At 34.4% G+C, this 25,764-nt stretch overlaps 1 protein-coding gene and 1 long non-coding RNA gene across 2 annotated transcripts in view; one reads left to right on the top strand and one right to left on the bottom strand.

The window, feature by feature from the left end:
* The window catches only part of LOC130663986 (COMM domain-containing protein 10), a 136,903-nt gene that overhangs the window by 62,284 nt on the left and 48,855 nt on the right, over positions 1–25,764 (bottom strand). The gene's annotated exons all lie outside the window — the stretch shown is intronic.
* The window catches only part of LOC130663991 (uncharacterized), an 83,426-nt gene that overhangs the window by 10,367 nt on the left and 47,295 nt on the right, over positions 1–25,764 (top strand). Inside the window, exon 3 of the long non-coding RNA XR_008989280.1 lies at positions 20,447–20,487. This is a non-coding gene — a long non-coding RNA (uncharacterized LOC130663991). The remainder of the gene's footprint in view (positions 1–20,446; positions 20,488–25,764) is intronic.

Here is a 25,764-nt window from a genome sequence, read left to right as displayed (position 1 = left end):
AAAAAGACAAAGACAAATAAATTTTTATATCTGCTCGAGAAGTGAACGAGGTAATGTGAGGCATATTAAAGAAACAAAATTGATTTTGATTTGCCTTACTCTATAAATTCTTATGCATAAATTCATTTTTTTTATTTTATCCCCAGCATTTACAATACTCGTGCACGAATGCATATTCTCGGTATCGATTGTGCGGGTGAAAGAAAATAAGAACCGTCCCTCTTTAGTTACTTCTCTGCTCAGAAGAGAAGAGAAGAGAAGAGAAGAAAAGAGAAGAGTAAGAAAGTGTATAGATGTAGATGTAGATGTAGATATTGATGTTGATGCTGATGTTGAGGAGTAAAGAGTGAGGGGAACTTGAGGAATTGTTCGAACGGCAATCATCGAAATGATTGGGAATACCCCATCTGATTTATTTCACTCCCCCTTACCTCGTCATCTGCTCTTTTATGTACACCATTCTCATTTTAGTTGTTTTATTTATTTTTAATACCGTCTTGTTCATCATTTTGTCTGTTGCAAATCGCGCCTGGTGTATTAGTATAATAATAATAATAATAACAATCACTATAAATATCAGCATTAAATGTATCACTGCGAACTACGACCGTAGCCACGATCTAGCTCCATCATCTCGCGTCTTGGTCCCAATATCTATTTATTTTATTCAATATCAGCTACAAAATGGTCATGCCCGTTAGCATAGTGGACTAGATTAGTCCTGGCCGAGTATTAAGACTAGAGCTCGACTATAAACAATTCTGTTCATAGTCTTCGGATTTATTATTTTATTTTAATGTTCTGTTCGTCCAGTTCTACACCAACAAAACATTGGCCAGGTTTCGATATGCCTGGAAGGTGTTACGGCATAACTCCATCATTACATGTATATTATTTCTCCTTTACTGTCTTTATTTATTTATTTTTATTTAATGTTATTGTTATTATTATGGATCTTTTTCTACCGTGGCGAGATCGCGTCCGAGGAAAATTATATTCAGATGAGGAGGAAATCAATTCCACGATGGAATATCGGATGGTCTGTTCGATTAGTAGGGAGAGCCGAAGAAAGTGTGGAGATCGAAACGCCATACTGGTATATATCGCGCATGAGGGCATGCCTCTATTTGTAATTTGTATTTTATTATTTATTTATTTTTTTTATTCGTCATCATTTTTTTTTTCCCATTTTTTTATTATTGTTACTCTTAGTTTGTTTCTTATTTTTATTAGGGGGAATTTTTTATTTGCAAGGGAACAACGATTATCCGCGGTGGAACGTGCAGCAGCACATAACGACGCGAGAATATCACCACGGGTAATTTATGCCAAAGGGATACACGAAGAATGTTGTTATTAAAAAAGTTTTAGTGAGAGTTGCCGCGGTTTTTTTTTTTTATTGGCTCATATAAAATTATATAAACTTAGCTCGTGACTTAATGTACATTTACTTTTTTTTAATTATTACTTCTTATTTCTGCACATTTAATTTTTTTCATTTTTCAATTTAAATGATAATAATAAATTCCAGTTCGAAAATTATCTGCGGCAAAGTGGGTATTCAATTGCCGTCTCGTTTGTCATGGGAAATCCACTTTACACGCGAACGACATCATTTTGTTTTTTAAAACTAGATGGCGCGCGTTTTCGCTAATGATAACTTGCTTAAGTTTTTAACCTCTCGTTTTATTTCCTCTATTATATATCGATACTGCCATTCTATTAGGGCGTATCCCACAAAATTTGACATTTTCACTTTTTTTGAAAAATGGAATCATTGTAACGATGTGCAGCTTCCCGTGTCAAAATTTAAAACGCAGATTGAACGTACTAGACGTTGAAAACGTAAATAGTTGTAAAACGCATTTTAGACGTAGTTGACGTACGAAAAAGTAAATGACTTGCGTAATCGTAAATCGTAGATACAACCTTTCAAAACTTGCAATAAAACAATTAAGTTATGTCGCAAACATTTAATTGCCAAAAGACATGTCTAGCAGCTAGAAGACAAGAAATCAAAATTCTTAGCAGTTGTAGAAAAATATTTTGGGCTTTGCTGGAGATCATTCCACTGATGCCCAGTTTCTCGAGCTTTTTTGGGTCTTACAGACTACCTAGAAGCTTGTAGACAAAAAATATTTTTGATATAGTTTAATTGTTTTATTGCCAGTTTTTAAAGGTTGTATCTACGATTTATGATCACGCAAGTTTTATTTACGTTTTCGTACGTCAGCTATACGTCTCAAATACATTTACGACTATTTACGTCTTCAAAGGTTGAATTTACGTTTTCAATGCCTTTTTCGTTCAATCTACGATTTAAATTTCGACTCGGGTTATGTAAAAATTTTAGAGGTCAAATTGTTTATTTAGTATTTTTAAATAAATATTCTAATACGTCGTATCCCACACGCAGAATTTCGCGCCATTCTAATATGTCGTATCCCACATTCATATAGGTTCAGTTACGCTTAACATTTTCAATTTCAAGTTAATTTTAAGCAAGGAATTAACGACATTAATAAGAAGGTAATTATGCATAATTTTTGACTCTTCTTACGGCATACAATTCAAAATTATTTATTCACTACAAATGCCTGTATTTTATGAAAAACATGAAAATAAATTTATAGGTTATACCAATGTAAACAAATTACAAATAATTTTGTTTTGCCGACCGTGAAACGTTTTTATCGTCTCCTGAAAAATTTATCAAATGTGGGATAAGGCATATTAGAATGGCAGTATCGATATGACGAACTTTTAATAACGCAGACATATAAAAGTTTTGTAAAAACCCGCGGTAATGAACATGGCTACAAAGTAAAAGAAACTCAAAGTATTATTATGTGTACTTGTGAGTGTCCTTATGGCCGGGAAATACATAAATGCGATGTCGGCAACGTCAGTTCCTTCTATAGCGTCAAAGCGTCGGATGAACACACATTCCTCTCAGTCTCTTCATCTTATATATACATATAATATAATATAACATAATATAATGTAATATAACTGGCTTTCTCGTTCTTTGTTTTAAACTCACTCCAATAACTCCTCCTCGGCACGTATTTTCGCAACATTATTTCATCCTGCTTGCACTTAAACTCTTTCTCCGTTGAGAGCAAAAAAATATTATGCTCGCAAACTTTAATTGGCGATAAAACGCTACAACCGGACTCGTAAAAAAAACTTTAAGTCTCAACATTGTATTAATTAGATTCATTATAATGTTCTAAATAATATCATAAAAAGTATGAGGAAAAAATTTATACATATATTTATATATGTATATTGTTAAGTGGATGTTATTAAGTGTAATTTCAAATGAAAATTTAAAAGTAAACCAGATCACTCAAATCACGTGTAACTGATATTAATGATGATAATTATGTATAGTTTTGTTGCTACGATATATAAATGGCTGTGGGTTAATAATATTATTGGACGTGGTGTTGGTCGAATAAGCGAGCACATCTTCTTCAACTAGCTTCACGGTTTGGGTATGCAAGAACCAATTATCAGCCTTAGCATCGCATCGAGGCCTCTGGCGCCAGGTTAATCGGAATCGCTTTTCTTCACTAGCCAACAACTCTGAATAATACTATAAATATATATAGATAAACCGCTGTAACATAACGTTGACTTAGCTGAGATATCTTCAATTTATACTTATTCAGGATCGTGCGGATCTTTTTATTCTCATTTACTTCTCTCGAGGTTGAAGCCTCTTCCTTACATAGCATTAGATGCCGACAGTGATTCCACGTCACACTTTGAGGTCATTACACGATGATTTAGAAATTTATTTACCGCGATGTAATGTGCATATGAATAAAGCTAATATTTGACATATCAAATTTCCCAACTGCCGGAACAATATCAAATTTGAACGCTTAAATAATTCGTCCGTCTGAAAAGTAGTCGTTTCATGAGATTCTTTTGAAGTTTATTATTTTCAATTGACCACTGCGTCGATTAAATATAATACCGAGTTGTAAACAATGCAGAGAGCAGAGACACGAAAAAATGAGGCGTAGAGCTAAGAGCGGCAAAAGTTTATCTAAAATTTAGGGCGTCAACGGCACGCGCTTGGGTGGGACTCGTTGCGTCTTGTTCGGGATTATTCTTAGGGCCTCTTTTGGTTCGATTCTTTCTCCCGATTTTTATCGGATCCGGGACTGCATATAATTATAATTAAAAGTGATCAAGCCGATAGTACTGCAAGGCGAGTGCTCGGGGCTTCATATCCTCTTTCATTTCCCCCGTCCCCGTCCCCCGTGCCCCGGTTGCTCTCGAGACGATGGTTTCTTGTAGGAACCTCTCGGAGATCCGATTCCTCATCCTTCTCGTCCAGCTCGACCTTTGGTTTACTCCTCTCCCTCACGCTGGGCATCAACCCCCTGTCCCTACCTGTGGTTAAGCGCACATTATGGAGGTAAGAATGGTGGCATAATATCCGCTTGAACTTAAGTTATATTCCTTGGGCATTGGGATCGTTCCAGCGGAGGTGGAGTCACTTGGAGAGTATGCTAATTCCGGCCTCAGGCCACCACGCAGCCCTTAATGGCTTCAGCTTAATCCCTCTCGCTTCTTTTCTCAAGATACCAATAGTTTTATACCTTTACTTAACTTTTACATCTTCTAAACTCTACTCTTGCTGCATCCATTCGTTCCTACAACTCAAAACTCCTTCGTCACGGTCTGGTGATAACTCCAGTGTCAAGTTCAATTATTCATACTCGCGGTTCAACATTACCCTTTATTTTCATCATCTCGTCAAGACCTGCCAGATTTTTCCATTCGTAATAATGATCATGATAATCCTGATGATTTTAAATAAATAAATTTAAAAATGAAATAATTATCGCCCGGTGCCCAATACACCGCATTTACAAATCACTTATATCCAGAGCAAGACTAGTCTCAAATCGATCTGTCCATAAGACACCTGCTCCTCGCAATCATCTTCGATAATTTCTTCTCTCCCTCAGCTCCAGTACCAATAATTCGATCACCGTTCGCCGAGACAGAGTGAGAGAGCGACGGATCACGATCGAAACCGGCAAATGTTCCCTTCATCTTCATCTTGGTATCAACAACGCGAGTCATTACTCATTGGTTAATTTCTCGGGCGTTTAGTCAGTCCTTCCAACGAAAGTAACATCTGCCGTGATGGTCTATCGAGCTCAACCCATTGCATCATAGCGTGCATAAAAATCTCGTGGTCCGGCACCTCCTCAGGGTGAGACGCCAAGCGATTTTCCATTCCCTCTCACTCTCACTGTCTCAGCAACTCCTTCTCTCTTGGACTCGTCATCTTTATGCCCAGCGATTTCTGGCTGGTTCATAGGCAGATAATCGCTTTTGATTTCTCTCTTCGATTTCTTACCCTCCTTGCCTCACCTGGTCAGTGGTTATCCTCAACTCAGTCTCACTCCCGGCCTCACCTTGCTCAGTATCTCGGGTTCTCTTCTCTCTTTTCCCCGGTATCGATCATCACTCCCCTTCTTATATAATTACCTTATTTCCGAATAATTGGCCAATTTATACTCGAGTTCCAGCTGAAAACAATCCTCCCATCTCTCTTCCTCTCAGTTCATTACCTGGATATCTTTCTCACTCCCTCTCCTTTATTACGCTGGCTATATAGATATACTGGTTGCGTCTCTGGCTGGGCAGCATCATGCCCCATAGGGTCCCAAGTAGAGAGCGCTTATTTAATGTATATGCCAGTGTGATTAGATCAGACCGCGGTGTCGGTGTGTGGGTATGATAATTCTGCCCTCGAGGAGTCCACGGTCCAGTCCGTGCTCCACCCACGCCACACACACCACCAGAATCACCACTGTTCAAACTACCACACCGTCATACCACAACTTATTCCTTCTTATTCCACACTTATATTTATCCTTTATCCCCTTTATTTTATTTTTATTCATCTCCCAAGCATCAACCAATTGGTTTGATCTCGGCGCTCCGCGGCATACGTTGTAATCATCCAGCACACGCGGTGTTATTTAGTCGCGACATAGCTAAACGTCCGGTACAAATTCGCGCCTGGTTGACTTTTAACTCCACCATGGATTTAGTCCAATGATAGCAACTTTAAGTACTAGAATAACCGACCAATATATATATATATATATGAAAATAAATAACAAACTGAGTAAATATTTTTTTATTATTTTTACACTTTGCTCATCACGATTACCGGATTTTAACGGTGTTGGAGATTAATGCCTCAAGTGCTAGTAGCTATCACGAGAAAACGCCGATACTCACGATCGGCAGACCAACCAAGAATTATATCGCTTCACGTTATACTTTTGTGTTTTTACACAATAAGATAAGGGCGTTTTTTTATTTTATTTTTATTTATTATTTTTAATGTAGAATTATAGATATATTCGTAGGTAGGCCGGTGTGTATGAATAAAGGAGGCCGTAAATATGAGAAAAGATATGAGTAATGAAAATAAATATAAATAAAAGGCTGTGAAGATCGAAGAGAAAGAGGCGAGTCCGAGTACCAGTCCGAGGAGTGTATAGCAATTAAGCCGATGCTTACGATGATAATTAGTGGAAGGTTCGAATAAGGCAGCTGGCCGGCGAAGAGGTATATATATACATACATATATATATCCGTACCTACATTTACCTACATAATTATCGTTATGATTATTACATGACTTGGACTGCTCGCGATGGTGAATGTTCTTACGTGCAAATACACTCTTATCTTTTATCATCCAGTGCATCAATTTATATTAAAATGCTTTAATAAATCCAACGACGGGCTCATGACTGATGGCCAGTGGAAATAAATCCCGAGAAATGGCGAAATTGCCGGGACTTTTAAATTTCGGCATAATAGTCGGAATAACAGGTTACCGCTTTTAATGAATACTTGAACGGGGCTTGCGACAGTAGACAGTATTTTTAAAATTACCAGTCAGTGAGGCAACTACTGAAGACGTACTTGAGTGCAGAAAGCTCCCATCAGCTAAACTAAACCACTTGACGAGCTTACATCACGATATACTCAGTTGCTGGAGAATAGCACATTCGTGTTGTACTTGACGAGTTAACGGCTCGCAGTTAGAGAAGCTTACGGGGGAATTTCACTAGAGCTCTCAGGAATGTTAAAAATGCAATAGAACCAACACACAAAACTAGTTAACTGTACACAATAAAACCCTCGACAGACTCTTTACATCCCAATCGGTTAGAGATCTGTATCGATCTCTGGAATTCGCGTCTCGGAGACTCATCAGCGCTTATTGGGCTCTAAAACTTGTTATTCTAAAGTAAATACCCTTATTTTATGTAGTTTTAAAATATCAAAACGAAATAAACCAGGCACATTAGCCGCATTATATTATATTATTATTTCTCTTTCGTCGAAGCTTCTATCTTAAAAAGATTCGCCAAAAACATAAAGTAAGATACAAATAATGCAAAGTACATAAATCTTAACGTCTCTATACTCAGTGTGTGTATGTGGGGGTGTGTGTGTGTCTTGGAAAGTTTGATCCCATTGGGTAGCGATAAACAAACCCTTGATGGAGGATTTTAATGGAGGCATAAACATTATTCAGAGTCCGGCATTACTCAACTACACATACAGAAAATAAGACTCAACACATGCATGGAGTTGAAGACTCGGTAGAGGCCGTGGGGTTGGAATTGGGTTGGGATTGGAATTGGAGTTAGGCTGATGCTGGTAGGGTGGAAAGAAGAACCGGTACACTGGGGTTGGGTAAGCAGCAGCCGAAGAAGCCGAGTAGAAGGGGAGGGTGGCGAGGGCGGGAGAACTGGCGATTTTATAAAGCTACGGTTGTGAATAAGAAAGAACACATACGGCTTTAAAAAGATGCGATCGATGTGTGCCTCTTTGCCCTCGCAGAATTCTTCTCACCCCAGCTACAGACTCCTTCTTTTTCTTCTTCAGGCTCGAGCTTGGGCTTGGGCTCCGTCTTGCTCCTTCTTCTTTGGCCAAAGGTACACCCCGGGTTCCCCACTGCTGGGGGTAGTTATACAAATTTCCCAGAGTGTCTAGCTTCCCCTTATCCTTTTCCCTACACATAACAGTATGTGTGCTGCTGCTGCTACTGCTGATGGTACCCGAGCAGGCAGGCAGGCAGGCAGGCAGCCCCCAAATACTTGGGTTCACTTATACTCGTTTTACTTTTCTCTCATTTCTTCTCTTCTTTCAACATCCTTGCTAAAAAGGGGGGCACCTAGTGCTCTCCCCCGACGACGTAGACGTTCAGAACACGTAGCCATGGCAACCGGGGGCGGGTCTTTGCATATTACACTCTTCTGTGTGACACACAAGACTACTATCCGGAGCGATCTTGCCAGCTAGTGTGTGCCTTATATGTAATTTCCATGTGTGAGAAATTTCGCGATCAATCGGTGTGACTTTTCTCTACGTTAGAATGACGTAAGGACATGTATGTGCGAGTGCCTCGCCTTCTTACCTCCCGACCCTCTCCAACCCTCCCGACCCTATTTCTTTCTACGTACGTGTAATATATGTACGTCTTGGAAGAGGATGGGAGGAGGGAGTATGTGGAGAAGGAATTGCGGGCGCAAGCTTGGGAGAAAAGAGTCGCCGAAGGCAGATGAGGAATTGTCACCTCCGCAAGGGGGCGAAGAGGCTTTTCAGAGGGAGATAAAAGAAACTACGGAAAAAGGAAATCTCTGTCTCCCTCACTCCTCTTTCGTCATTGCCTAGTCTTTGCTTCTTTCTATCTCTCAACCATTTTAACATTTTTTTATTTATTCTTATTTCTTACAGAGGGGTGAGGGTGCTGAGGAAATTCGCGAATCCCGAAATCTCGTGCGTTTCCCTCAGCACTGTCGTGACTGCGACGACGTTTCGCGGGTTCTTTATCGACACGTCCCGAGAGTCGGATGCGGTCGGGCGAAGCCGCAAGATAATAAAAATATTTCAAGATAAATATATACTCCCCACTCGATCTAGTTAACTTTGTTTATTTATTATTATTATTATTATTTTTTTTTCTAACTACTCATGCTGCTCGAGCGACATCAAGAAACGAGTATTTAATTTTTTACTTAATAATTTTATTTAGTTTGCGCGCGATCTCGAGCGTGCTCATCCGGCACTTTGATGACGGTGACTGCTTTTTTTTTCAACCCCTCAGTCACATGGTCCCCTTATTGCGATTGACGAATGTCGATCGCTCGGGGGGTGAGGGTATTGGTTGCCAGGGAAAAGGGGTACCAAAAAAAGGGGCTGAGAAGCTAAAAAGAGACGAGCGCAGGCTGAGTCGTTGAGTAGATCGGACTGGGTTTCTGTCACACTCTTATCCAACTACTAACTTTGCAGAACTACTCTCTGCCGGTAAAGGCAAAAGAGGGGTTCTCACTCGTACTTTTTTATTTTTTTCGTAAGGGTATGGGTGACGTGTTTTTCTGGCAGCCAAGGGGTGCGCGCCCCTAATTATAAAATAAAAAAAATCAATAGCCTACCCCACGCTGATTTCCGTCTCTCTCATGTTTAGTAACATTTTCTCACTTTCTCAGTGCCTTTGCGGCACTTTCTATTCGTCCTCGTCCTCGTGTTCTTACTCGTACTCTTACTCGTCTGCTGCTTGGGCTTGGGAGTAGTCTCTGCCAGTTGAAAAAGTAAAATAAAAAATAACCAGGGTGACTCTCCCCGTTTTTCCATCATTGCCACCCCTCACGACGCCTTTCCACACACTACACTACACTACTGATTTTTTTATTTCACCCGCGACAGTCGCAGGATCCGAACCGAACCGAACCGAACCAGGCTGAGCTGAGTTGAGCTGAGCTGGGTAAGACAAAGATCCCGATACGAGTGAATAAAGAGGGACAAGTATGCCAAGCATGTTGCCAAAGAGGGAGAGAGATGTCAGTAAATATATGGGGATGTTTCTGCAAGAATATAGCTGGGAAAAGTCCACGGATAACGGAAAAGACTCGGTGCAATTTTATTGCGTTACGCTTATTGCGTTTCCCGCATTTTATACTTACATACTCACTCCCCTTTATACATATATATATCGAGTTTTAATACTCTACTGCAATCTCATATATATCTTGTTATTCTTAAACTCTCTCCCAAATCCCTCTAAATAAATTAAATATTTAAATTGTTAAATTAAAATAAACCAAAACCCATAAAATATTTAAAACACCAATATTTCTAGTATCGCGATAAAAAACTAAAAAAAATCCATTATTCAGCTCCGCGCAAATCCATTTAAATACATGAAAGATTAAAATCTAAACCATACAGAAATATATATATTTAGTATTCGAGAGCCACCCCTCGGATAAAAATTATCAAACGGCCTCCACTTAGAGATCGACAGTCCATCGATCGTCGACGAAAAAGTTTAAAAAAAAAAAAACCTCAACGGCATCCCTCGGCGATGATCATCGTTACACTCAGCCCGAGGCTGATCGATTCGCTCGGATAAACATAACGCGATAAATATCGCGGACACCGGTTAGCTTTGAGATTGTTGTATAAATGTCCGGGCTCGTCTTTATATCTATATATAAAAAAAAACTACATTTATATATATATAGTAATAGAACCGTCATTTAAATGTGAGTTGCGGGTTATAAATAATATATACGTGTGAGTATGCGGTTAGCCAAAGAGAAATAAATGGCGTCTAGAAAAGTGTTTCACCCGAATCCCAAGTCTAGCGGCGGCAGTAGACGTGAATAAGAGGGTGGTTGAGTAAAGTTGTGGGTGGACAGTGCGGAGGACACATCGATTTAACGAATTCCCTCTATTCTATATTATACTTCTACTTCTCTGAGCTGTTTTTGTCTCGGCACGCGCGACAACACATTCAAATAAGTAAAGCCACCACGATCTCGACCATCACCTCTTCCTCCTGTTCCTCCTCTTTGCCTAGTGGAGTGAGAGTAACCTTATCCTTATCCTCGTCCTCGTCCTTATCCTTATCGTATTTTCATCCTTGTTCTTGTCCTTATACCCTTACCATTACCATCACAACTACTAGCGCCATCGTTTCTTTCAGGCAAACGTCCTTCGTCCTCCTCACCCCCTCTAAATGGGATGGGTCACGACAAGATTAAAAGAAGAATCAATAGCACCCCTTACCCCTTCTTTTAAGCTCCTACTTCTTAAACTTGTTCTTCTTCTTCTTCTTCCTTTGGCTCTTGCTCTTGTACAAGCATCAGCGACCCACAACCTCAAAGGCCTTCTCCATATATTGAAATGCGCTAAGAGGACGCCGTCTTCCCATCCCTCTATCATTCAATTCTCATCCCCCGGCTCCACTACCACTGCACACGTACGCTCTACAACACACTCGGCTATATTCTTCTCCAGTTTCCAGTTCCTCTTGGACAAACACTCTAGGATGATCTGAGGCCCGAACCCTGTCCACCCCCTGTCTCTTTTATCCTCAGAACCTCTTTGTCTTGCTCGCTCCAGCAATGTCATTATATTTATTTATTTATTTACTCGTTCAGTTATTTTATTTTTAAATGTCTTTTAATGTCGTTTGCTTTTCGATTTGTTTATTGAGTACATGCCAACAAACCCAGTAATTAAATTTATCATTTTATTTCTCCATAAAAAAAAAAAATATTTCGCTTTGTTTATTCTATTCGACGAATTTAAAAAATTAAAACCCAAAATTAATGTAATGAAAATAAATAAATTTCGTCAGTATGTAAAAATGTGTGCACAAGGTAATATCTCGTTCTCGTCAGAGCACACGACAAGCCCTGCTGCAAACGCTAGTAGACGAGCAAACATTATCTTTAATTCTGTTGACATTGTCCCTGATTAGAGAGCTCTTAGAGTACCCACACTCTCGTCCTCGTCCTCGTCCTCGTCCGTTTTTTTTTCCTTATATATTTTCTCCTCGTGAGGCTTTTATCTCATATTTTAAATGAATTCTGTTATCGACAGGACTCGTCGTGGCTGGTTGTCGTTGTCGATGATGCCAAGCCGAGGGCTTTCAAACACACGTGACACCGGACAGTGTTTAAAATAAAAAGGAGGACGAAAAAGTATTAAAGGCAAACATGGTGATGTGTTCATGATGATATGAGACCACTCTTCCCTTATAATACACAAAGTCAAACTACCCTGCTGCTTATATAATACTTTTTCTTACTTTATATACATTATTTTTATTATTATTTCATCCTCTTAGGTTTTTTTCTCCCTCCACACGGTTCTTTTTCTTCATCACCATCAGCATACGTGTACGCGGTATAAAGTCTACATATTCATAAACCCATACGAGATATTTTCCCAACATTAGATCCTCAGGGTTGTATGTTTTACTTAATATGTAAAATTCTACGGCGCTGACGAGCATACATGGAGCTTAAATTTTTTTTACTTTACTTTGCTACTTCCATTGGCTGTAGCTAGTCCTGGTACTGGTGCTTGTGCTGGTGCTGGTACTGGTACTGGTTGGAGTGATGTAGGGCGTTGGTTAAATTTTAGCAACCTATATGCTGCTATTTTGTGTGTAGCGTACGTAAGATACAGAGTAACACGTTTTACTCAACGGTAAAAATAAAAAAATGTATGCACACGGGGCCACACCGGGTATTCGTGGAATGTTTACACGCTGCGAAGGGGATTAGTGTAGCAATTTGCGTTTCCGCGTTATTGCTCTGCATAAATTATCGTAATGGATGTTGCTCCTTCTTGTCAGCCCCCAACACGCTTTGTGAAATGCATGACCCTGCAATGTTTTATAAATACCGGCTATGTGCACTTTTCGTGACAGCTTAAGGTAATAATGATTGTTGTTGTTGTTGTAATACCAGTGATAACAATCGTGATATAAAACAGTTCACTTGTTTTTATTGAAGTTTTCATCAATTTAATAGCTTTCAAACTACTGGGAAAAATCTCGATTCACGAAATTTCAAACCAAAAAAATAGTAAAATTTTTTCGCGGCCGAAAAGTGGACGACAAAAGCTTAGGTAGTGAACACAAGGCCGAAAACAATAGTTTTTTTGAGTTCTTCATTGATTGCTTGAAATTTTTCTAAGTTTTATAATTCAATTAGTCAATTTTTGACCTTGTTGTAGAGATTAATGAAATTTCTGCCAAATTTAGCCTTTTTAGTCCTTATTCGGTGGATTTTCTGCCAAATACTTTTACCCGGGGGTGTTATAAATTTAATTTAATTTTTTTTCCAAAGGGTTGGAGGTTTTTCATCCAATTTCATTTCATACTCAAATAGATATTCAGTCAATGACCAAAAAAATTTCTTTCCACCCATATTCTGAAAAGTTATCAAGTAGTGATAATTTTGCCTAAATTTATCAGAAATCTTTTTTGCAAACACAAAAAAATAAAAACAAATGTGAATATTTTAGAAAAAAAATAAATTGGTACTTCAGTAACAAAAAAAAAATAAAGATCTGGATGAGAATGAGTTAAACTAATCCAAATGTACGATGTACGTGTAAATAAAAGGCATTAAAAAAATATAGGCGTGTATATAAATTAAAAATAAATAAATAAAAAGGGATGAGAATACCCGGGGCCGATGTGCTGGAGCTTAACTTTCAGCTCGGAGATGTAACTTATGTCCGGCAACGAGTTATTATTTACTTATTAGACGTCCAACGTAACACACGGTGGGGGTGTGAAAATGAGCTAAGACCTGCCGGAGGAGAAATTAAAAACGTGACTCTACCGAACGGGTAGCATTGCAGAGCCGACTCGGAGAGTGGTATTAAGACCGAGAGGGAGACCCGCGAGCACTAACGAGAAGATACGACCAGAGCAGCACCACAGCCAAACATACTGCCGCAACCGCTGTCTTATTATATGTAGTTGTACTCTTGCTGTACACTGTTGACTGTTATATACACAGCATACACCCATCGCAGAAAGCACTACACTGATACATCCTGTATATCTTATGTAGTATTATGTACTGTGTTATGTTGCGTTATTAGTGGCGAACGCGCACAGCTTACAACGAGTTCCTGTTTCGCTCGAAAAGTGATTTAGATGATCCTCGTTATCCTTTTCATATTTTATTTTTATCTTATGGCTTAACTCTAATTTATAGATTATATATACTTAATATATATTTTACTTTTTTGTATTCTCATAAGTGATATTTACTGCTCAAAGTCCTCAAATCTCACTCGATTTTATTCAAAGACATCCGGATGATGTCATTCTTATTAACCATCAGTTTTATTTTGACGGTTCCTTAACACAATATCTAACGACAAAATAACCGCGACAAAATAACCGACGACAAAATAACCAAATGACAAAATAACCACCCTTTTATCATGGTTTTTGTGTGTTTTATCGTCGGTTATTTTGTCATTCGGTTATTTTGTCGTGGATATTTAGTCGTGACACCATTTTGACATTATAAAAAATATGTAGTAACTGAAAAATATTCATGCCAACCATAAGCTCAGGAAGTCACGTGTGCCCAGGTAATTAAAAAAAAAAGATATATATATATATATTATATATATATTTTTTTCTCAAGGTTGAAGTTAAGTAAAACGACTTCAATAATCTTGAATAACGTTTGAAAAAGTGAATTTAGCGAAAATTGATAAGAGACTTTTTTTGTAGAACATTCAATTTCCTTCAAAAATATTCATTGGCTTTTTCCGGAAACTTATTTTTACATGGATTACAAAATTCCAAAGTTGAACAATCAAATTTTGAAATCATACCAATGTTCAAAGCATGATTATAAGGAAACGGTTCATCTGACGAAAAATTTCAATCAAACCTTTTTTGTAGAGCATCAAATTTCCTTCAAAATATGTATCTAAGTCGATTTCGTTTATCTCGATGGTTTGAGAGTTATGAGACAAAAACCCGCTCATTAAGAAAAATCAAAAATTGCGATGATGCACCTCTTAACATCAATACTAAAGGCTCAAATTTTCACAATAATTTTTCTTTGTCATCCCAAATAATATTTTCACAGTATCGTTGAAAAAAAAAGATAGTCCATTTTTTTGGCCCAGTCTAATATATATGCATTTGATGATTTTTTGAAAATAAAAATGCGTTTTCAACGGGAAATTGGATGGCGGTATTGCTATCAATTTCAGATTTGCCAAGATAAATCTGAAAATTTGACTGTTTTAGACTCAAACTCTGGCGTTCGTATTTCCACTGCAATTTTAAATAAAACATCGAATCATTGACTAAAAACCGATCGATAATTAAACTTTTGTTGAAAATAAATCAAAGTGATTTTAAAAGTATTCCATTGGGAGCACAGAGAAATGAATATTTTTTAGTATAATGGATTTTAAAAATATTTAAAATGCAAACTCGATCACGTAAAAAATATACAGAGTTGTTTTGTATTCTTTTTATTACAGAATAGATGTTTCAATTTCAATTTTACAAAGAGCTCAGATAGAACATCAACTTTGAAACGTAAACTCATGTCACATACACACAGGAAATATATTGAATATATATATATTTATACATCTATACGTAGGTTTTAGACGGAAGATGGAGTTGAAAGTGTTCTCGAGTTCTTGGTCTCTTTGAGCTCTTAGGGGTGAGAGAAAAAAGAGAGTCGTCGAGCACTAGGAAACCCCAAAGGTTATCGCGAGGTCGATACGGGACCGTATATAAATTTTATGTGCTGCCTTTATTTCGATACGACTCGAGTAAAGTTCGATCCCAGTACAAACCTAATTTGCGTTCCATCTCGCGAGCAAACACTCGCTCTTTCAATGTAGTGTGTGGATCTAATGCCAGTGGTGATAGTATATTCTCCCCCTACCGTCTCTATTCCCCAATACAGATCAGCCCCAACACCCACACCCACTCTACTCCCACTCCCACCCTTATCACTCACGCTCACACTCACACTTGCGATAATACTCACCCTCAATACTTTACCACGAGCTATTGGCTCTGCATCATCCAGGTGTATTCCAATACTTTTTTATTGCTTATTTCTACGGATTCTCCAATTTCTCTGGCTTTATGGACCAGAAAATTATAAAATAAAATACTTACCCATTTTTTAAAATTAATTTTTTTTTTTTTATGAAACATAATTAATTACACTGTAAAAAATCAGGAGTGAATTCGGATTTTATTTAAACCCTAATTCACATGTACTTAAAGATCGCAACGTTTTTCGCACAACGAAAATGAAAAAATTTATGTAATTTGACTTATCAAGTAGTTGGGGTAGACTGCAATTTTCGGCTGACTTGCGAAATATTTCAGAAATCTTGTAGATTTTTCACTTTTCATTTCAATTTTTCCATTTTCATTTTGCGAAAAACGTTCCGATCTTCAGGTACATGCACTGTAAAAAATTTTTTTGACCCGGTGTAGTGTAAATGTCGCGGTGTAAAAATTTTGGTGTGAAAATTAAATCAAATTCGGTGTTAAATTTAGGCGGTGTGAATTTAAAATTTTTACACCGTCAAGCGTGTGAACGTGTAATTTATAATATTTTTGCGTTAAGAAAATTAATCATAAAAATATTTCTCTATTCAAAATACTATTTAATATATAAACAAAATTGATGTAGTTATTGATTAAGTCAAAATTACAACGAGTAACACGGAATGGTGTAAAAAAAGTAGATTACACGGTGGAAAATTTACACCAAGATAATTTTACACCGTTATTTTACACTACACAGCCGTGTAAAGTTCTCCAGGTCCATTTTTACACAAAAATTTTTTACAGTGTAAATTCACTCGGAATTTCGGAATTTTTTAAATGAATTACTCCGGATACGGATTGAATAGGGAGTTTGTCTTTTCAGATGAGTGATTTCGGAGTGGTCTGGATTTTATTTCACTCCGATTCAGAGCTTGAATATTAAAATGAACTTCCCTTCGTAGTAAATTTCACTCCAGGATTAAATAAATAAATCATCATCCGCTCCCAGATTAAATCCGTGTTCACTCCTAAAATTTTCTACAGTGTATCGACTACGGGATTTTTTCAAAGGGTAATTGACAACACAGTTATTAAATTTTCTGATAAACTAGCGTTTAATAGAATACGTCGAGGTTTAGTACAGTTTTAGTTTGTTTCATCTTGTTGAGTTGTTATTTTATTTATTTAATCATTATTTTCATTCTTATTCTTATTATTATTATTAATATTAGTATTATTATTATTTATGAGTATTATTATTATTATTAGTATTATTTTAGACGTAAACCAGATGAGCTTGCGATACTGTATTACAGTAGGGAGTGGCACGCAGGGCTGGGGAAGAAAAAGGAGAGTTTCCAAATCAATTTTATGTATACATATATATACATACACATATGTATATATATTAATATAATCATTTACAATATTTTTTATTTTATCGGGATTTGTGTGATTTAAGGATCGGTTTTATCAATTCAGGATATTAATAACTCGCAGCTTTTACGGTTATGATGTGGCATTAATTTTTTTTTGTGGTAGACTTGATATATATTATTTTAAAAAATCACTTATATAAAATATAAAAATATTCAACTGCTGTCTGTCAATCGAGCGTTTTTAATTTAAATTAAATTATTTTTGAGTGAATCGAGTGAGTGGAGTATAAAACTCCGTCATATGTTAACGCGTCATTTATTTTTAAAATCAGGAGATAAATTTATTCATACAGGAAATGGAATTTCCACGGAAAAGCTTGTTTTAGATAATAATTTATCCAAGCGTATCTTAAATAATCGATAAACATATTTACTCCATTAAACATTAAATTTACTATTGTATTTAAATTAAACAAATTTGTAAATTTAATTTCATAAATTACCAATTTTACAAAACTCGATCACTCATTTTATTTATTTTCAAAAAATTTATCTACCACAAAATAACAATTTTATATTTAAATTCCACTCTCCACTAAATAAAATTAAATTCAAATTTAAATTTCGTACAGGAAATGAAATATTCAAATAATTGATATGTGAGTAAATACATTATTTTCATTACAAGAATTACATTTAAAAAAAAAAGTAATCAGGTTTTATCGCATGAATAAATAAATTTAAAAAAAAATTACATTATCAAAAATAATAACAATCGCCATTACAATGTCAATTAATCAACTAATAATTAGTTTATTAAAATAAAAAAAATTACAATCATTACATCGCTTACTTAAGATATCGCACGTGGAGAGAGAATCCGCGGGATTTTTTTAAACCAATAAAACAAATAAATTAAATTCAAAAAATCCCGCTCTCGGATAAATAACTTGAGATTTGCCAGATCGTAACTGCGATCGTGAGTGATGTGTACATATAAATATGAGCATTACATAATAATAATAACCTTAGAAATAAAATATTCACAGATACTAGAGCCTTAAAAAAAACCCTGGACGTGTTAGAGTTTAAATTATTTATACTATTGTTTTAATTATTTAGCAACCAAGTATTTGTTTACGTAGTAACAGTTATTAGTTTTATTAAATATTTGACATTTAATTGTGTGTACAAGGTCTGGAGGAATGTATTCATTTATTTATTTATTTATTTATTCATTTATTATTTATTTATTCCATCATTTATTACTTTTATTTGGAGCTCGTACCCTTAAAGCTCTTATGAAAAAAATTAACATTACCTATTATTACTATGACATATTTTATCAACCACAGCCGGCAGATTGCTCGATCACAAACCTGCCGGCCCCGATTTATTATTAATGCTTTTACTTTTACTTTTACTTTTCTTTATTAATCATTATTTACTTTAATTACGGGGAGGTGTACGCGTACCTGTCAAGTTGGCCGCACACCCTCGAAGTGTGTTAATTATTAATCGTGTGTATTATTTAACTTTTTTTTTCATTTTTATATTTTTTTAACTTCGTGTATAAAGGGAAAAACGTCTTGCAGTGTCTTTATTTTACGGACTACAGCTAGTCATACCATTATGTATATTTATATATATTTTTTATATATATAATATATATATATATCCAATAATATATATATAATATCATCGTATCATTCATCATTATCAATTATAATTAAGTAGTACATTAATTACTTGCTTAGATATGAAATCTAGTAGGAACATGATTGCACCGCTCCAGCAGCCCGTTTTTTCTGGAGTCTGGCCATCGCGTTGGCGCTCTTTCTCTCTCTTGTTTATGCTTCATTTTATTTTAAATTCATCATTAATAGCCGATATCATTAAGTCGGTTTTAAAATTAATTTTCAAAAATATTCGAGTCGACCCGGTGGACACTCGAGTATTTTTTTTAGGAAACTCGTTCACTTTCACCATTTGTACAATTTATATATTTTTCATTACGTTACCAATTCTATCCATGACACTAAACTTATCTGGTGACCTGTCGCCTCTAGATTTAAATTTGACTTCAAAATCCAGAGGTTAAGGTCACCAGTATGGCGCCCAGTGTTAGTTAATGCAGTGACTAATTATTTAGTAATTGCGGGTGCGTTAAATAAAAAATATGTGAATTGTTGAGTCATAAATGCGTGATAAATTATAAATAATAATTTCAATAATAAGTAATGTGCTTTTTTTAAAGTTTATTAGCTCATTTGGTGACAAGTGCGCGCGCAACCGGGTAGACATTTTAAACAAGTGCAATTAAAAAAGTGCCAACGGTGCCTTCGTCCACGTAACTGGGAGCCAGTGTTCGGGCCCCGTGCCTCGGGAATCTAGACCCCCAAAGGCTCCCCGGGAACCCTAGTTTTTTTTTTTTTTTTTTTTTAGTTTTTTATTCATTTTTTTTAGCGATTATATTAATTAGATATACACATGGCAATCTCTCACAATAATTAGTCGCTACTCATTATCAATTAGTATCATTTAATAGTCAATTTTTTTTTTATTTTTTTGTTTTTTAATAAAAAAAAGATTAAAGATAAATCTGATAATTAAATTTATCGACATGGTTATTAAAATTAATAATCGATAATAAAATAGTAAATTTTAAAATCACTTAACCAATCGATTCAATAATTAATAATTAATAATTAAAATTGTTAATAATAAAAATTTGTAACTTAATCGATCAATAATAATTAGTAATAAATAAGTCAATGAGGTACTTCATAATAAAAATCCATAAAAATATTGACAAAACTCAACGATTTAAAATTAAAAACTTCCCTCAAAACTTGCATTCGTTTATTTTTTACCTGCATCTCATTTTTTTTTCTTTTATTCGTTATGTCCTTCGTTATTTTAGAGTACACGCGTGCGCATCACATTTACATATGAGAGAAACGTTAATTACTCATTAACGAATTCCCAAATATTTAAACATAAAAAAAAATTTATCACCCCAACTCGTAGTTTTTTATAAACGTGTTTTGATAAAATTTTAACGAGTATAAAAGTGCACTTTCGATCTATTTTTAAATTCAATTAATAACTTTATTAATAATGAATTTTTTTTTTACAGACGAAAGCTGAGGATTGGCCACAACGAAAAATAATCCAGAGGTGAGTAAGAAAAACTATAATTTATTAATCGTGAATTATTGGATTAAAAAAAATTCTAAGTAAAAAAATAGTTCAATAAAATAATAATAGATGGGAGTGGCAGTCCTTAATTAATAACTTACAACTTAATAAACAGCATCTTAATCCTTAAAAATCCATTTATCACTCATTCATTGTTGCTTTAGGAACAGCTAGTAGCGAGGTTCGGTAACTCTATCACGCAATTAATTTTTTCGTACGAATACAAAAGTCAAACTAAATTACCAAACGAATTAGTTTAGATATTTATTTAAATATTTATATACTTTTTTACCCCAGTCTCGATTACCTTCTTGGTAAGAATACAAACTATTATTATTTATTTTCTTTTTCTATCATCCTCCGATTCCCGTTTTACTTTGCGCACACGTACGTATTTAATTACTAAACGATGACAAATGTAATATATATGTATACTAAATTGCTGCCCGGCCTCCCCGTTAAACTCATCACATATTTATAATTAATTTATTATTCCTTTTTTCTCTCATTATCTTCTATTTAATTTTCCTGACTTCCGTGCCTATTTATAGACTTTTTTTTTTAATTATTATTTTTTAATCTGGAAATTATTACATTCGTTGTTTTTTAATTATCGATGATTTTATTCTAGTGAATTTAATTTTTTAAAATAAATTTAAAAAAATGAGTTCATTAAAATGTATGACCACTGTCTCAAAAAAAAATATGATATGACCCTAGGGAAAAATTACAAGTAAAAAAAAATATGATCCCAGTTAACAGACAATTAACAATTTTCATAATTTTTTTTCATCAAATCAATTACAAAAAAAAAAAAAAAAAATGCACATGTAGAAAATTTATCATACTATGTGTGCATTTTTTCCAAATATTTTTTTTTTATAATTTTCCATTTAAGGAAAGAATCCATAAATTATTAGACGTCGGCTAACATCAGTATCATAAAAAAATTTTTAGATTTAAGTGAAAAAAATTAAGTAGTAGCCAGGCAGCTTTTTTTTTTTTAATTATCCAAAGTCTATAAAATAGTTGTTTAGATTGCTTCGATTTCTAGAGTAAATCTGATAGAACCCCTTTATTAGCAAAAAAATATAACGCTATACTTTCACATTAATGATAATTTACAAAAGTCAATTATTTTTAAAAAAATAATTGACTGTTATTAAAACTTATATACTTAATTATTAACCTTAGCCTCATGTGCACAATCACTATTTATAATAAATCACGAGACTTTACTAATTTTTCGATGGGAAAAACTCTACCCGTTTAAATATTTCATTCAAATTTTATTCCTATACTCAATAGAATAAAAAAAGCACTTGCATCAGTTTATATTTTTTTTTTTATTATACATGAGTCATGTAAATATATAGCAATAATATTAATAATAATAATATAAATATAATTAATATAATAATAATAATAAATATTCCTCACCAACGTTACATATAGAAAGCATTTATTTTAGCGACAGGAACTCGAGTTACTTAATATTTAAAATATTTATTACTTCCGCTTCGTTATTAAATAAATTATTTATTATATTTATCAAAATCATATTAACTTCAATCCCATTGGGCGAATGATTGCTATTACAAACGCGTTTTCATCCTCTTTGTAATAAAAAACAAAATCTCTTGGAAATTAATGCTCGAGTAAATTACAAAGTATTGTCATTAATCATTTATTAACCCGAGCATGAATTTTTCGTGCCTATAAAATATGAATTTTTAAAATCAGGGCCTACGTACGTGTGAAAAAAAATGCATATTTTCATAAATCCTCAGTTTTTTTTCTATAGAACGTCACAACATTATTATATATTTATCTACTTAAATATATATAATATATTCATATTTTTTCAACTTAATTGCATTATAGTTTTATTTAGTGATTTATACTTATATATTTATTAAATATACCTAATAGTATTTTTTTTATTATTAATTGTATTTACTGCTCACTCCAAAGTCTTTTATTATTATTATTATTATTATTAGTATTAATATTATTATTATTATTATTATTAGTATTATTAAAATTATAGTTTTCCGAGATCGCGATAAATTTACCCCCCTCTGAATTTAAAAAATGAGCATTAATTAGAAAAAAAAAAGCGACGCATGTACTCGGCATGAAATGAACGAAGAACAATTCGCCCAACACACAACTCTTACCTCGAATAACGTAAAAACTTATAATCACTTAGACGAACTCTTGTTAAATTTAAAAATAATTATTTAAAAACTCGTCATTCGCATACGCGATAATTATCGATAATTATAATTAATCGAAACCGTTACTATTAACAACTATAAATATTGTTTATTATTGTTATTACAATTATTACTCTTACTATATTTAATATTAATCCATTTTATTCACCATTATTAAATATACTTTATTAAATATAGGAACCATGTTGCTGGGTTTTTCTCAATATTATTTATTTTTTTATTTTATTTTCTTCATTTGTAGTCGCACTAGTGCATTTGGTGCTCACTTTTATCTTTTATCAGTGTCGTTTATTTTATTATTTATTATAATTGTCAGTAAATCCTTTTCTTTCGTAACCGCGTCTCTCCCGCGAGTCCCCGCTAATTTTTTCTCAGGAAAAAATTAACTCGCGGCCCAGCATAAAAACCGTGCGTTTAAAACTCTTAGCTTTCATATTAGTCCGTTATCAAATCGTGCTTTTATATATATATATATATACAAATATATATGTGTAAAAGTCGATCAAGTCAGTGTGTTAATATTAGTGTCAGTTCCAGCTCAAATATTCTTTTATAAGAATATTTATCGTCAAATCCATATTCTACGTGGTGGTGACAGTGATTTGTAAATGAAATTATAAATAAGCGCTCTACTCAATAACAATAATTATTATTATAATTGAAAAAAAAAGCATTTTTTTTTCAATTAATAGTAACTGTGTGTTGCCAAAAAATAAAGTGTCTCAATGTTGCGCGCGCCTTAACGCTGGGAACCATATTTTCGTGTGGAAAACCGGAAAATTTGAGAAAAAAATAATTTTTATCAGGATTCAATTTTTTTTTAATTCTCGATCTTCATTGATATCAATGGGGAGTGAAAATTCAAAATAAAACATTCGGTTCAAATTTCGAATATTAAATTTTTATCTCACATGAAAAAATTTTTTACAATAATTCAAATTTTCGAACTGCAAATCGAATATTAATTTGAAATTCATACGAATAATTCGTAATTCACGACGATTCACACACTAATATCTCTAAATCTATTTTGAGTCATAGATAGGACCAGGATTTTTGCTTTTATTCAAAAATAAAAATTAATAATTAATGGTGTCAAATTTTGGAATTACAGTGGAAATATTGGCCGTATAAAAAAATTTTTTAAACAAAAGTTGTAAGAAATTTTATTTTCTAGAGAAAATGTGTCTCATGTTTCTTTCATACGACCAATATTTTCACCGTAATTTCAAAATTAAGATTTTCATAATTAACAAAAATTTGAATAATTCATTATGAATCTCAATTTTGGCATTACGGTAAAAATATTGGTCGTATAAAAAAAACATAAGAGACATTTTCTCTAGAAAATTTAATTTCCTACAACTTTTGTTTGAAAAGTTTTTTTATACGACCAATATTTTCGCCGTAACATTTGAACCATTCATTTCGAAGTTAAGGCAAAAATCTTGTCCCTAGTCATAGATCTTAGATCTTAAATTGCATAAAAAATTTTTTGATCAGATCTCGAAATTTGGATTTTTAGTTCGATAATTCGGCTTTGATCTACGGAGATCTGCTTGGATCTGAATGATAAAAAAATTACACCGTAGATCAAAGAAATGCAGTGTTCAGATCGGTGATAAAAATTATTTTCTCTCGGATAGAGATAAAAATTGTGTGAGATGACAACTCCAAGTAACCGGATTAATTTATATAATGAAAAGTATGTAAGGTAAAAGTGGGAAAGGCAGAAAGATAGAAATAGAGAGAGAAAGAGAGAGCAAGTGATAGAATAGAAAGAATGTGATATACTTAACATTAAAACAAAATCCGTAATCCACTATCTAAAAATTATAATAATAATATAAACTTTCCAGCGGTTAATTTCGTAATCCATTTTCAATCTCAATTACCGTTAATTAATGTTATTACTTTACATAGGAACGTTAGTCAGACCATCACGAGACGACGAGCGTCATTCGTGTACATTTCTCTCAGCTTAAACATCGCCATTATTATTATTTATTTACTCACTTATCGTTCTGGACAGTCAATGAATTTTTACATCCGCTCGGATATTCTCGTAATAGTTTTCATCAGTCGTAGTCCCGCCCAAACAATCATTTATTACATTCCGACTCTCCATGTCAATTAATTACATTAAATAATATTTATTATCATTAGTAATATTATCATTATTATCATCATTAATAATATTATTATTATTATCATAATTAATATTAATCATTTTTTTAAACGTAAAGGAACTTCGTTGAGTGCGCGCGATCGAGACGCGTCTTGTCTACAAAAATAATACACACCGGAAAACGAAACTAGAGCAATGTACAATTTTTTTATAAATTACGTACATTTCTTTATTTTCGTTTTTTTTTTTTTTTTTTTTTTAACATTAAAGCCTGTTTACAAATCACTTGGGTCTTTATTGTTTCCCGTACACTTATCACTATCACCATCTTCACCGTCACCCATTTATATTATCATATAATAGTAATATTTATTAATCACCCAAGTAACCATTACAATTTTAATTAGATAAAAGAAAGAAAAAAATAAACTCTCACGGGAATTCCTCGCGAGTCATTAATCAGTTAATTGAGCACATCGTTCTTAAAAAATAAAAAAATAATTAACGTGCTCCGGCCAATGCAGCGACCTCTTGCACCAACTTCTGGCGCTTAGCTTCGCCATTGTTGTTGTCCTGGGTGACAACCGCACTCTGGGTACCGGTCGATGTGCTTTCGGCGGCAGCGCGGGCGGCTAAAAGCGTTATCTGGTTGACGACATCTTCCATTTCGTCAATAAGTGGATTGGCCTCTTCGTCGGCACCTGGGTCCTGTCCTAGTCCTCCGAGTCCCAGCTCGAGACCTGGACCCGAGAACTGGTTGACGAATGAGTTTTGCGAGGGGTTAAGTTGCTGTGCTAATGACTCGAGCCTTGCGCGGTGCTGCACGGTCTCGGCATGGCGGCGCCATTCGCTGATGGTACCATAGGTCCGCGTGGAGGCTGCGGTGTC

This window comes from Microplitis mediator, chromosome 2 (genome assembly GCF_029852145.1).
Source record: "Microplitis mediator isolate UGA2020A chromosome 2, iyMicMedi2.1, whole genome shotgun sequence".
Lineage (NCBI taxonomy): Eukaryota > Metazoa > Arthropoda > Insecta > Hymenoptera > Braconidae > Microplitis > Microplitis mediator.
Note: the sequence above shows the minus strand (reverse complement) of the source record. Positions and strands in the feature narration are given on the sequence as shown.